The following is a 10,982-nucleotide window of genomic DNA, read 5'->3' as shown; positions in this document are numbered from 1 at the left end:
TCCGTTTCATTGAATTTTCTTTTGGGGGAGGAGGTAGAGAAGAGGAGCAGAGGGAAGCCATTTATTCTGCTCCCTTTTCTAATTGTACTGGCTAAGTGAGCTTCCACAGGCGAGTATCCTTGCAAATTCTCTCCCCCAGCCCACTTTAGGGTCACACACACAGTTTCTGTAACTCCGGGTCCCTTCTGGGCCTGAACAAAGATGTTCACCGTACATGTCCTTTTCCATAAGTGGATATTTTTCACCCCAGGCAATTCTAAATTTTGTCACGATGACTGAAAAAGGCGAGCCCCTCCCCGGAGTATGGAGAGACCAGGGGCGAGAGGGTGGTAGCCGGATAAAGGCCACCACCAAGGGACAGCTTGGAGCCAGAATCCTGGAGGAAACGTTATTAATAAACATCTTCTGGACATTTGGTAGCCCGTGGAGCTTGCTCCAGCTTAAAGCAATTAATTCAGGACACTGACATAAACTCTCCAGGTCTTTGACAGCTTGGAGCCGAAATAAAAATGCTAGTTCTCCCGGGAAGAGAAGAGGCTGGCTAGCTCTTTTCTGGACTGTTTGCTTATAGGCCCAGAGAGCAACCTTCCTTGCAGAATGAAATGCAAGGGCACAAACAATGTACCAGGGAGAGAATAGAAGATGGGAATGAACAGTTTGAACTATTTGCTCAGCAGAAGGGCACCACAATGCTGGGGTAGTGGTTTTCCCATGCATCCACCGTCCCTTCTTTGGGGTCTTTTGTTGTCCCCTGTCTCCTTTGGCCAGATAAGAGCACAGCTGCAGCATTGCAGCTAAGTAAGGCTGTACTTATCCCCCTAAATCTCGGGGTGTCTTTACTGTAATGGGTTAGGCTCGGCTCCCTTTTATTTTACAAGGGAATGGCAAGGGAGAGAATGGAAGAATGGAGTGGGGGAAGGGTGTGGGGGGGTGGTTAGGACTATGACATGGTTTGTATCTGATTCGTGATTTTTTTTTTCCTTTCTTTCTTAAATCCAGGCAGTGATCAGATATAGTCTTTGTGGGGCATTTAAATAGAAGGGTTCAGTGATTTATAATGGTTGCTGGATCAATATGTTGCTTTTGGGGGAAAGAAGCAGAAAGAGGTGTGTGTATAGTGAAGAAAAGTGGGGGGGGGGGTTGAGGCAGAGTTTTTGGTTTAAACCAGGATTCTCTGGTTGTTGGAAACATGGGAAAGTTGTGAATTGGCAATTTAAAAACTGTGTTCATTGATGATCTGTCACTTCTGAAAAATCATTTTGGACTCCTCTCTTTTCCAAACTTCTTTTATTCAGAATAGGAATGGAAAGAGGTTGCTGGAATCGAGTTAAAACTAGGATAATCTGGAGATGAACATAAAATGTACTTTTGTAATTGCTGTAAATTATACCACTAATCAGAGTAAATGTCACCTAAAATGTAATCAAATGTTCTTTCACATTTGCTCTTTTAAAGTCGGAGCCTATTTTAAATGCCGTAAGAGACAGTAGACATGGTAATAATACAAAAACAAGCACAAAGTATGGTTTACATTAAATTCATTTTAAAGTCAGACTCTAACACGGGTTTGCAGTTGTGTGTGTGTTCCAACTCAGTGGGTTTTGCCACCAATGTTGGTTTTGGGAGCCAGGCCACAATGCTTAATTCTATTGTAATAAGGTTTATTTAGCCTGAATGGTTTTATAAGGTGAAAAGGCAAAAAAGTTGAACATGGAAGAAAATTCAAGTTTTACTATGATTCTATTAATTGTTCACAGGCCAGAAACCCACCTGCGGGAAGTAGAAAGTTTCAATGCTGTTTTTTGTTTTGTTTTGTTTTGTTTTTTTCCACAGACAAAACTCACAGGAAAAAAAAAAAAAAAACCTTCTGTATATTTTTCCTGCTGGGTGGTCAGAAGGAAAGGCCACGAAGCCAAAGGCCTCCCATTGAGACAGTGCTCTTCGGAAAGCCGACCTCACGTGCCGCTGCCGCAGGAGATGAGAGCACCTGTCGGGTCTCCGCCACTCCTTGGTGAGCTCTGCGCGTGCGGGGGGAGGGCAGCCACGCACCACCCCCATGGCAGGGGACAGAGACTTCCTCCCCACGACCCCCCCCCCACCACCGCCGGGAAACGCCCACCCCATGTGCCCACACGGGGTTCAAGACATCCTGCAAAATGTCGTGTGGTCATTGTCCAGTAGAGCTGCTAAGTAGTTTTAATGCCAGTGAGTATCAAATTTGTTTAAAAAACGTGTGTGAGTGTGTGGGTGTGTGTTCTGCCCTGCAGGGAAGAAGGGAGAGAATATGGGAGTTGGAGGCGGCGGGGTGGTGGGGGGTGGTTCTATTTAGGCATTTGCAAATATGTGATGGGACCATGAAAAAAGATTCCTTCATATATGTCATTTTCGCTATGCTTTTGTGTAAACATATATGGATGGCATAACCTTTTTTTTCCCCTACAAGAATTGTAATAAAACTATCAAGTACAAAATGTTATGCATTTGTTTTGCAAGCATAGATTTTAAAATTTTGTATTTAGTACAGAAATGCTACCACATAATAAAGCACAAGCACATCTTCTTTCCTGATTAGGTGCTTAGATTAAATGTATACCATTTACAAAAACTGAGCCAGGTGAAGGAATAGTACTCTTCTTAGGTAAATGTATTTCTTTTTTCCTCCCTAACTCTTGACATGAAGAAAAACTTGTCCGAGGAAAATTTTTCTCCCATGGCATTTTAAGAGTGATCTGAAAATCATATTGAACCTTTGTGGAAATGACTTTTCTCTTTTCAAGATCATGGATTTCCACAGAAGGGGAAATGGGGTTTTTTGTTGTGGGGTTTTTTTGGTCAATTTCTGCAAAGAATGCCCATACGTCTGGTATACAGCACAAAGCTGCATGCGTTTAGAGGCCTCTGAGGGAGAAGGAATGCCACAGTGGAGGGCAAAGGCACAAATAATGAATCAAGTTTAAAAGACTGTGGTCAGAAGCAAGGAGCAAGTGATACTGATCTTATATGAGATGGGCTTGGACATCACATCAGCTGCCACGGGGTTTGATTAATGAGGCATTAAGGAGATCGAGTGACACTTACAGCTAGTTACTTATGGTGCTAATTTCAAAACACTTTGCAATAGACAAAGAGACTCTGCTCATAATGCAAAGTAATTTGTGGTGTGTTCCTGGTGAATGCATTTAGTGAAGCAAATATAGTTATGCAGAATTTAAATTAAGGTTGACACTAATGTAAACAGAGCCCAAGAACCACTGTCCAATAATTTGATGAGGACACAGGTTTTAATCAAGCCTCTTCCACTAAAATAGCAATTTAAATCCCCATCGTTTAAACTGGATGAAATGCTTAACCATGAAGGTTGGGGGGAAAAATAGAAATTTACTAGAAAAAGATAAAAGAAACACAATATCTCTGGGGAAACTGTGACTATATTTTGACCCAACAAAGCGTTATCCATGTTGATTTAAATATCGGATTGATTCCAGGGCTGGATTCTAGGAATTCGAGGGCATTTGCCATGTATCTTTTTTGTTGTTGTAAAATTATGGCTTAATGCATTCTGGTATTATTAATCTTAGAATAAAAATGATCCTGCTAATGAGGAAATGGAGACTCCAAATGGATTCTGAATCTCTAGAAGTATTTATTTTATTTATTCAAAGGAGAAATATCACCCCCCATGGGCCCCCAACCGATTGGTACTTGTATTGTACATGTCAGAAGGATACCTTTTCCAGGAAGAACCCATGCACTCATATATGGCTATTTTCTGGTTTGCTGGTTTATTTATCTTACTAAAAATCATTTGGGGAGGAAGGTGGTCAGTCCAGGCATTAACTTTAATTAAAATGCCAGCCACCCACATTCCAGGGCCTGGGAGGTCTCGTGTATCAGAAACAAAACAGAATAGCAGTTTACTTTGTCACAGCTCCTGGAAGGAAAAAGCAGTGAAGGCTAGAAACAAAATATCCCAGGTCTCAGGACTTTACTGTTAGCAATGGAATAGGAGAGTGAAGGCAACTAAATTGCGATCTGACTGTTCCAGATCATGTTAATGATGTATCTTCTGGGGAAAAATTTGTATGGAGGTGTTTTGTTTTGTTTTGTTTTTTAAATATTCCAAAGAAAGGGCCCTAAACAATGTAGAAAAAAAAATGTGTTAAATTTTAAGTGGTAAATGTAAGGTGTTCTGAAAGGCTCCTAGCGGTAATTTTCAAGGTCACCCACCTTATGGAACTTAGACCAGGGCAAAAGGTGAGGGGAAAACTGGAGACTCAAATTTTGGGGAGAAGAACTGAGTATTTACTTTGATCCTGGTCCCATCTGCGTGGCAACAGGTCCTGTACGTGGTGAATAAATCATGCTTCTAATGTCAGCTGGACAGTAAGGGCAGGGTTATCCCTCTCTGATCCCAGAGGAGTGTGCCCTGTCATCGGCCTCAGCCCCACAAGGGACGCCTCCTATTGCAAAGAAGCCGGTGTCCCTTTCTCCCTTTCTTTGCTACTCCTTCCTCTCTGGTGTTTGAGTGGACTGTCAGTGCTGCTTTGGGAAGACTCCACTTCAGGTGCATCACCTGAGGAATAACCGAAGGCTCAGACTCCCTTCCTCCAAATATGTTTAAGAGGGGAAGGGACTTCTGATCATCTTCATTCCTCTGGAATCAGAGTAAAGGGACTAAAAATGCATCAGTGTGCATCACAGCTGCAAAGATGGGGATTCTGAAAGTAATGGGGTTTGTATTCTCTGTGTTCAAAACAAACAGACTCTTTGGCATCCTGATGTTTGGAGCTCAGGTGGAGAGGTGAGAGGAGATGGGCTGGGAGGTGGCTCAGAAGACACAAGGCTGAGGCTTACACACTGGACATGCAGCCTGCAGGCTCCTTCTCCCTTCTAATAGGGGAGAAGCCGCAAAGAGCAGAGTGGGATGGTAGGAGGCGGGGAGAGACCTGTGCAGGATCAACACTGCATGTCAGTGTCTTCCTGAATAATGTAAGGAATATAATTTGTTAGGCGATGTCTTTGGGGGTTTCCTGGGTTTGGGAACATACTGAGTTCCTTCTGGGCTCTGATTCACAGACTCTTCACCTTGTCTTTGATGCCTGCTCTGTGGTGCACTTGGCATTGATACAGAATGTTGATTTTTGCCCTTGGGAGGCATGACCCTGCCTGACCTATGTGGCAAAGTCACATCTCATGGCAGTTGCAAGCTTTGGGGGACAGAGGTAGGTGCTGCTCCTCTGGGGACAGTTCTGATAAGTTCTTAGTGGGGATGGCAGTGAGCAGCCCCATGGTGCTTCTCCCCTTCCCTGCCCCCTCTTCCCCTGTACCTCACTCCTGCTTCTTGAGGTCCTGTTCCCAGGAAGCCACATGCACACATGTCCTGCTTCCTACTGGAAGAGTTGTCCTCCACTTATCTCCCCATGCTTGCTGGGGCTGGCCAGTCAGTCCATGTGGGAGGAACAATGTGGGAGAACCATTTTGCTATCCCCTTTACTTTATTCTTCTACCCATAAATCTGGAGACTTCGTGCGTCTGAACTCACTTGCCAAACACTCTTGGCTGCATCTTATTCTTTTTTACACTGATGGATTGATGCAGAATTGACTGGGGTGGTTGCATTTCACCCTCAGCTCCTGGGAGGTAACATGGGTGAAGGCTTGTAAATGCCAACCCATCTCTTTTGTCCCCTGTCACTCTCTGTCTGTCAGAGGATAAAACAAAACAATGTCACAGACCATTGTTTTTTTTTTAAAAAAAAAAAAAAAAAAAGAAGTGGCTTCACAAAATTCCCTGGACATAACTGACACTGGTGGTACATTTTGGATTCATACCTTTTTATGGAAACATGGGGCACAATTGTGTGTGGCAAGGCCAATAGGCTGTCAGCAGTCAGCTCTCTACCTTCACTGAGAAGGACTCGCATTCTTTTGCCTGCTCTGTGAGAAAAATCCAAACCTGTTTCCCCTGCCCTACCTCTCGATTTGGAATCCCAGTGCAAATCCCAACATCAACAAGGTTGCTATGGTTTTTTATGATTATCTTAAGAATTTGTGTCAAGTGAGGCTCGAGTATTGCCAGGGGAAGGCGCTGAGATCACACTCGGCTCAGCACACATTCCCCACTTTCTTCCTTCCTGTCTCTTGCACTCCAAACGCCACCTCCGGGCACACAAGACTTGCTTTTTTATAAGAACCACAATTTGCCATGTAATTCTGGGCCCAGAGCCCTCCACTGATTTCCTCTTAAACTGAAAAGAGATGACAAAGATCTTCTCATCACCTTTAAAGCAGTCTGTAGAAGGTTCTTTCCAGGTACCAGGAGACCTAGACTGCCATCCCAATGGACGCCTAATTCTGCATGCTTGTGTGTACTCTTTCTTGTCAAATGCCAGTGTCTGCATTGGGTCATGTCTTAGTGAGGTAGCCAGGAGGGGTGAGACCCTTGCCCCACATTAGAGTTAATTTTGCATCAAGGTGGGTTTGAATGGGCTGGCAGACATCCTTTTTTTGGTCTGGGAATGTCCACTGACAAATAGGTTGAGTGACAGACACCATGGAAAGTCTAAACTAAACTGCTGTTATTTTTTATAGTGTACAGCTTCTAATAAGCATTTTGGGGGCCAGTTCCAGGCCCAAGTGGTATCTCTCAGACCTAATTTCTAGGTTACACTCTCTGTTCTCCTCTTTCCCTCTTCCTCACCTCCAGGACTCAGGTATGGGCTCCTAATGTGTCTCCTGACTCTTGTCGGGGCTCAAGTTTCCAGCCCCCCCAGGCTCTGCCATGCACTGAATCATTAATAACATTGATCATATAGCAGAAAGCATAATTCTGACTTATTCTACAGAATTCTTTATATGCATGGGGGTGTTGCCAGCTCCAGCCCCTGTGTGTTTGCTTAACCAATTTATTACATAGAGACTGAAGCCCTGGAGTATTTTCCAGATAAAGAGGTTAATATTCTATTTATTTAAAATGCACATGACTCAGCATTTTAGGATATCTCTGAGCCTGGGTGTACTTGTTATTTATTAGCAGTTTTCTAAGAAATATCCTGAGATGAGAGGGTGGATTCTGATGGCTTAGGGAAATTTCTGGGGTTATCTGAGCACACTACTTATCTGTGAATTTAGAGCACTACCAATTGGGATGTCCATTGGCGTAAACCAGCAGGACAGTTTTCACGCTCTTGTGAAATTTCCAAATCACATTCCTTTGTTACTTGAGAGTTGGTTGGCCAAGGTATTGGCAACATCTCAACTCTGCCTTTCTTTAATTATTTACCAAATCCTGTTAATTCTTCTTTCGTAATGTTACATTTATCACTGCTTTTCCATTCTCCCTGCCAGCACCTTCATATTGGCCCTTTATGACAAGGAAAATCAGCTTCCTGTACCACCTATGTTATTACCAATAGTTGGTTTCTGGAAGTTTGTGTCCAGGCCCACAGGACAGGAGAGTTTGAACAAGCAGCTTATCTCCAGTTATCATTGCCTTTTTTAGGAGGCATTCTAAACTGATCATTTCAATGTCAGTGACAGACCACATTCTGAACATTGCTTTCATCTTAGAAAAATCAACTATAGTTTTTCATGGATATGAACATACATTTTAAAAAATATTTTATTTATTTATTTGATAGAGAGAGATCACAAGCAGGCAGAGAGGCAGGCCGAGGGAGAGGGAGAAGCAAGCACCCTGCTGAGCAGAGAGCCTGATATGGGTCTTAATCCCAGGACCCTGAGGTTATGACCCTAGCCAAAGGCAGAGGCTTAACCCGCTGAGCCACCCAGGCACCCCTGAACATACATATTTTTTTAACTTAAGGAATATCAATTTTTATATATATTGGACCTAGTATGTATAGAATCTTGATTTTTTTTTTGCTGTTCAAAAATGGATTAGATTTTCTGTAAGAGAGTAAGAACTTGTATTTCCCCACAAACATAGTGAAAGGAATTGGGAATTCACCATAGATGGATGGGGTAGGTATCTCTGGAACCCACATTGATTTGGACTCACAAAGAGAGAGGCCATAAGACATTTGTACCTACCGATATGATACAATAGAAAACACACATTTTTTGACAAAAATGAAATACGAAACACATAAAACCTCTGGATCTAACTCCCAGAAATACAGAGAACTGAAGAAACTGAATAGCATCATTTGGGTGTTGTCAGTAAAATCCAGATGGTGGGAAACAGGATATACTAAACATATCACCTTGTTTCTTCAATACATAATCATTAAAAAAAAAAAAAAAAAGAGAGAGAGAGAGAGACGGGGAGAACTTACAGATTCAAGCATACAGAAAATGGATGTTAGCCAGTTGCCACGTGTGGACTTTATCTGGATCTTGATTTCAATAAAGCTTCCCCTTCCACTTCTCTAGTCCCTGTAATAGTATTAGATAATTAGAGAAATCTAAACACGTCTGAACTATTCAGGAATTATTGTCAACTTTTTAGATGTAGCAATGGCATATGACTATACTTTTTAAAGTCTGTATCCTTTAGAGTAACATTCAAAAAATTATTTAAAGAAGGAGTGATTTAAAATGTAGAGTTAACTTCCAAATGAAGCAGCTGGGGTACACAGTGAGTGGAAGGAAGGTAAATCAGGATTGACCATGGGTTGGAAATTCTGGGAGTGGAGTGATATGATATACTTTTGTCTCTGATGTGTTTGAAAATTTCCAAAATAAAAAGTGAAAAAAAATTGGGGCTCACATTTGTTTAGCTCTTTTCCTTTCAAATCTCTCAGCAGCTTCATATTAGAGGTAGACTGGAATCTGGGCGACCATCTTCCTGTCCACTGAAGCCAGATGGTCTTCTCCTAGACTCTTGTCAAGGCCCCTCCTACTGGTAACTGGTGACTTAGTCGAAGAAGTTGTCTAGGAGATGCTGTGACTAACTTACTCCTTATGTCCTTTTCAAATCCCCACTCTTTAGTTTGCTACCAGAACACACACCACATTTCAACTCTGGAATCACAAACCCAACGGCCATCTCTCTGTGAGCATGGCAGCAATGGTCACCATTCATCAGTTTGTCCTTCTTAAAACTCTTTTTCTTGCTTTCCATGATGATGCAGCTACTGATTTTCTTCTGATGTTGTTATAATTGTTTCCTTAACTCACTGCTCATCATCCTGCCATTGGTTCACAGAAACCCCTCTACGGCTCCAGGATTCAGCTCTCTGTTTTTTCTCTTGACTCTTCCATCTAAGAAGCCACACTCGCTTACCATCACCTTTGTGGAGGGACCCTCCACCCAGCCTCTCCTGAGTTCTTTAGTCTCTACAGGTGCTTGTCAGACATTTCTTCTGTTATCCCTAGACATCATTGCCTCATACCCAACTTTTCCACAAAATGAATTCCTCCTCTTCTTCTCCCCTTCCATGTTTCTTGAGGCACCATATTTACTGTTAGCTCTTCTTTGTAATGTCTCAACTCCTCTTCCATCCTCACCTCCAACACTCAGGTGCAGGCCCCTCTGTTTTCCTCCTTTCCTCCTTTTCCAGAAAACCCTTTCTGGGTTTTCCCAGCATCTTTTACTCTGTGGCTTGACATCTGGAACATATTCCCAAGCCTCTCTGTTCCTGTGCTCACCAAGGCCATCAAAGTGATCCTGTCTCTTACAAGATGAATTTCTCAATTTATTTCTTCAATATCCTCTATCTGATCTCAATTGCTAGTTCAATTATGACTCTACACTAACCTCCTCAAAGACAATGTCTTTGCCCAGTTCTGAACCTGAACTTCTGAAGGGTGAATCCACCTATGATTCAAGACAGCTTACTGGAAGCCATAGGTGGAGTCTCCATAGTCTGAAATTGTTAGCTTGGCTTACCCAACCTTAACTTGGCATGTAATGGAAAGATCACTCTAAGCTGGCCAGTCCTCTACTGTTTGCCCTTAAGCCAGTGCTCAAACTCTATTTAAAAATGAAGATAAACCGAACGTGGATGCCCACCTTCCTGAATAAAGTTGAGCACAGTGCTGGGCCTCAGAATTCATAAGAACTAATTTGCTAAATTCATCCATGGGTATTTTTCCCTTTCTTGGAGAATATGAACATTTTAGAGTTGAGGCTTTCTGACTCATCTCATGGCTCTCAGTCCTCAGCACACTGTGGAGAACAGAAAGTATTCAATAAAGATGGTTGAGTAAATGAACCATTCATAACCTTCTTCCCCTCATCCAATCCTAAACCCAAACCCCTCCTCACAGGCACAGGTATAAAGATGCCTACATACCTGCACATGTCAGCAGATATTCTGAAAGATGCCCACTTTTAAATGGTCTGCCATTTTTTTCCCTAGTAAGTACACTGGTCAGATCATGTACTTGTGTTTCTTTTCTTTTCTTAATAACTGGAAGTTTGTACCTACTAATACCCTTTGCCTACTTCACCTGCCCCTTCCCCCTTCTCTCTTTTGGTAACCACCTGTTTGTTCCCTTTATCTCTTTCTGTTTGTTTTGTTTGTTCATTTTGTTTTCAGATTCCATATAAAAGTGAAATCATATGGCATTTGTCTTTCTCTGTCTGACTTATTTCACTTAGCCTTAAACCCTCTTTTTTATGGCTGAGCAATATTCCATGGTATATACACAATGTCTCCTTTATCTATTTGTCTATTGATGGACACTTGAATTGCTTCCGTACCTTGGCTTTTGTAAATTATGCTGTAGGAGTGCATATATCTCTTTGGATTGGCATTTTTGTTTTCTTTGGATAAATATCCAGAAATGGAATTGGTAGATTGTATGGTAATGATATTTTCAATTTTTTTTAAAAAAAGATTCCATTTTTTTTTTTATTTGACAGAGAGAAATACAATGAGAGAGGTAACACAAGCAGGGGGAGTGGGAGAGGGAGAAGCAGACTCCGCTGCTGAGCAGGGAGCCCAATGCCAGGTTTGATCTCAGGACACATCCAGATCATCTTCCATAGCTGCTGCACCAATGTACACTTCCACC

The sequence above is a fragment of the Neovison vison genome, chromosome 8 (assembly GCF_020171115.1).
Source record: "Neovison vison isolate M4711 chromosome 8, ASM_NN_V1, whole genome shotgun sequence".
Lineage (NCBI taxonomy): Eukaryota > Metazoa > Chordata > Mammalia > Carnivora > Mustelidae > Neogale > Neogale vison.
Note: the sequence above shows the minus strand (reverse complement) of the source record.